The following is a 4,255-nucleotide window of genomic DNA, read 5'->3' as shown; positions in this document are numbered from 1 at the left end:
CTCCTCCGAGAATGGCCCCACAGTCCAGAAAAAAAACAACCTCTCCTCACCTCTCCTCGTGCCCAGCGTTGCTTCCTGGTTCCTGCTCCTGTCTCAGCAGCTGCAGTCTGCCCGGGACACAGCAGGTGCGCGATGATATGACATCATCGCGCACCCGCAGTGTCAGAGGCAGAGCGGGGAATGATGGGAGAGGAGCGTCTGTAGACGCTCTCTCCTCCATCATTGCATTCAACTGTACCGGCGTCTATACGCCCGTATAGTTGGATGCGACGGCGGGGGCGGCGGATTGAGCGGCCCACCACTGGCACCGGCCCTTCTGGCATTTGCCAGAAGTGCCCTATGGCCAGTCCGGCCCTGCCATCAATATAAAGTACATAACCTCTTTAAGTGTGATCGCTACCCCTATACCAACTAATGATAGATACCTCCCTCACTTATAATTATGTACTCTGAAAGTTATGTAAGAAATTGTACAGTAAAAAGTCACAACCAGACATATTGATGGTAAATATTATTTAATTTTATAAATTGTTTGCAATTAATAGAATTTATGGTAACATCCGAATCTGGAGCTTCAGCTGTTATCAGCATCACTGCACGTGATGGAATCGGTGACTCAATGAAGCAGATGAGGAATCTGTGGATCATTATGGAAATGATCTGTAACTTCTGCAGATTTCTGTGAAGAGAAGACACCAAGTTATTACATCTCATCAGTAGATTCCTAATAAAAAGTAACTAAATATGAGCTGGAGACTAAAAGAAAGAAATTCTAATATCTACTTACATGGAGTGCAGGTCGTTCTGATCTAATTCCTCAATGTTCTCCAGACTTGGATCTTCCTTCTATAAAAAGGAGAAAACAACAATTAATTCTATATTGCATGTAATGTGATGATCATTATTGGGTGGAGAGAGAAGAGGGAATGAGGTAACTTACCATTAGCTGTTTTGGGATTTCCATGTTCACAAAACCCTTCATGCCTGGTGAGATAGTGACCAAAGCTGATGGCAAACTACAGAGAGACCAGAACAGCGGGAAGATAAAGGTGATTTATGTGCAAAATAATACACATTTCTGTGAAGAGAAAATGACAAATTATTACATGACATCAATAGATTCCCAGTAAAAAGTTAATAATCTGTGGAAAATAAAAGAAAACAAATTCTAATATCTACTTACATAAAGTACAAGTCATTTTGATCTCATTCCTCAATGTTCTCCAGACTTGGATCATCCTTCTGTGAAAAGAACAATTATTTATAGGTTACATGTGACATAGATATCATGGGACAGAGGGAATGAGAGATGACTTACCGTCTGGTGTTTATGGGATGTTCATAGCCCTTCATGCTTGGTGAGATGTTGACCAAAGCTGATGTTAAACTAAGGCAAGACCAGAAATTCAGGAAAATTAAAAGTGAGGTTTTTTTTTACAGCCTTCAAAGGAATGTAGTTTTAATATATGCACAGGTCCCTTACCTGGGCTGGAATTCAGTATGGTCTCTTCCACTTTCTGCACCATGGACATAGCTTTCTTCCTAAAGCCTTGTGATTCCATTTTGGTGCATCATTGGAAGACGTGGTTACGGCACAGGGGGCACAGAGGGTTGGAGCGGAGCCATCTAGAAATACATCCCTGATGGAAGCTGTGGTCACATGGAAGGACTATGACCTGCTCTCCAATCTCATATTGGGTCATACAGATGACACATGACTGGGTCTCCTCCTCTGGGGTTATATCCCTTGTTGGGAGAATTATATTTACTCTGCTGCCAACAGGAATCGCCACCGCCACCTGTGGCACTGGTGGTGTAATCACACCCACTTCCTGTTGTTGAATAGATGGGAGGGGACGGTCACCACCCCTGCTGCTCTCTCCTGTTGTTCTGGAGGGCTCCGCAGGGGCTGGCCTTAGAGGAGAGCGGCTTCTTTCTCTTCTCTCTTCCTGTCCCCTACGAGTTGGAGGATCTCGGGTCGTTCTCCTTCTCCTCTCAGTGACAGCATTGCTGTCTCTCTGATGTCCATCACTGGTAGAAGGTCTTTCCTGATCTCTTTGATGAGACCGTAACCTATGGACAATTATGGCCTGACCTATAAATGAATGAGAATTTATCAGAATTTTTCCCAATGTTAGCAAACACTTTTGGGCTATAGTGATGGATCTATCTGCTGCTGTGGTGTTTAGGGAAAGGGGAACCCTTCGAAGAACTGACATTATTTTGGACTTCGTAAACCTGCACTGTCTATCCTGAAATGTGACCCATCATACCCCAGGTATATTTCCTCCCAAGAGAGCCCTATAGGGTGGGAATATTGTCTGTCTCCCCCAAATATCACTTACCTTGGTTTTCTGGTCGGCGCAGCCATGCGTCATTGTCAGCAATCAGCTGACGCAGCTCCCGGGCACTCATGACAAAGTTACCTGAAGCTGGCTGATCGAATATTGGAGAACTAAGCTCTCCGGTGGCACCGATGTTATTGTGCTCTGATCAAAGATCAAAAAGAATCAATGGAAGTAATCACCAGATGTGTAACACAAACTAGTTCGCTCTTCCACAGCCAAAGTGAAGTGTCCGCAAAAGCATCAACTCTAGAAATGGCACTGATGTCACGGCGCTCAGACATTACATACCCTCAGGACATTCCATGAGGCCATTATGACATCATAATTCTGAGTGACCCCCTAGTCCTGAGCATAATATTGTGACATCAGAGCAGCTGGGCCGCCATGTTTGCTGCAAACTGGTGAGTGAGGCAGAGAATGGGGAACAGAAATATCCCATCTGTTTAATATAGTAGAAATGTATATATCTGGGTTGGAAAAGATTGAAAAATCTGTTTTCTCCTTGTTTGTAAATAGTGGATTTTATAAACAGATTATGTCCTCTGCTGTAAATTATAAGAATGTAATGTTTTTCTTTATCATTTATTGTTGTGGGTGATACATTATTGCTAAACAATACACAACTCAGCAGCTGCCTACCGGACTGTCAGGGAAATGATTACCATAGGTTATAAATAAGTGAAAATAAAATAAATAATAGAGGCTAAAGCATACAAATAATTATAATAAAAAATTAAAAAAAAGACTTCCGTTTTTTTAGTTTTATGTACCACCGTGGCCATATTACATGACATACATGTGTCCATGTCACTCAGTTATCTCACATCCACAAAAGTACAGTATGTATTACAACAGGACCAGGCAGGTTTCTTCCTATCTGGCAAATTCCCTGTGGACACCTCGGGTGGGCTGGTCAGTGGGACACATGCCTGATGCAGAGTTACAGAGGGAGATGGTGAAATTACCCTCCCAAAGATCTGAACTGATTTATCTTCTTAAAACCTCATTCAGACATCCGTGATTTTTCTCATGTATAAAACCATAGAGATTGAGGTTTTAGCAGAAGAAATGTTTAAATATTTATTTCTGCCATGATTTCCATTACTTACATTTTTCTTTTTTGCATTTTCAGTTTTCCCTTCCTTCCTAAAATCCACAACTTTTTATTTTTCAACAACTTTTTTAATTTTCCATCCACCTTCCATTTTACATAGCAACAAAGTAACATAGTAACATAGTTAGCAAGGCCGAAAAAAGACATTTGTCCATCCAGTTCAGCCTATATTCGGTCAGAATAAATCCCCAGATCTACGTCCTTCTAAAGAACCAAATAACTGTAAGATACAATATTGTTAACACTCTAGGAAGACATCCAGGCCTCTCTTGAACCACTCGATTGAGTTCACCATCACCACGTCCTCAGGCAAGGAATTCCAGATTCTCACTGCCCTAAAAGTAAAGGATCCTCTATGTTGGTGGAAAAACCTTCTCTCCTCCAGACGCAGAGAATGCCCCCTTGTGACCGTCACATTCCTTGGTATAAACAGATCCTCGGAGAGATATTTGTATTGTCCCCTTATATACTTATACATGGTTATTAGATCGCCCCTCAGTCGTCTTTTTTCCAGACTAAATAACACAGGTCTGAGACTAAAAAGCTGTTTAATTATTTTCATCTAATTTCCATGTATTTTGGAGTGCTGAAAACGAAAAAAATATTGCAAAAAATCCTGGACGTCAGGATTTGCCACAAAATGCAAAATTCTCTTCAAATTAGTATATTTTTCTCAATTTTTGGTATTTTTTTATCTTAGGGTTTTGAAAGTCAAAATTACGATTAATTAATTCACATCAATGCATTGAAGATATGCAATGCCAAAAAAATATAACTTTCAAAGAAAAGAATT

At 41.1% G+C, this 4,255-nt stretch overlaps 1 long non-coding RNA gene across 2 annotated transcripts; it reads right to left on the bottom strand.

The window, feature by feature from the left end:
- Positions 1-422: 422 nt before the first annotated feature.
- On the bottom strand, positions 423-2,625 carry LOC143789241 (uncharacterized). Of its 2 annotated transcripts, XR_013219032.1 has the most exons (4): positions 2,346-2,625; positions 1,184-2,095; positions 941-1,078; positions 423-846 (listed from the first exon to the last, which is right to left on the bottom strand). It is a non-coding gene; the product is annotated as an uncharacterized LOC143789241 (long non-coding RNA). The 2 variants fall into 2 exon arrangements; XR_013219031.1 differs by lacking the exon at positions 2,346-2,625 and having other exon boundaries at positions 1,184-2,322.
- Between the last annotated feature and the right edge of the window lie 1,630 nt (positions 2,626-4,255).

The sequence above is a fragment of the Ranitomeya variabilis genome, unplaced genomic scaffold, assembly GCF_051348905.1.
Source record: "Ranitomeya variabilis isolate aRanVar5 unplaced genomic scaffold, aRanVar5.hap1 Scaffold_138, whole genome shotgun sequence".
In the NCBI taxonomy this organism is placed as follows: domain Eukaryota; kingdom Metazoa; phylum Chordata; class Amphibia; order Anura; family Dendrobatidae; genus Ranitomeya; species Ranitomeya variabilis.
Note: the sequence above shows the minus strand (reverse complement) of the source record. Positions and strands in the feature narration are given on the sequence as shown.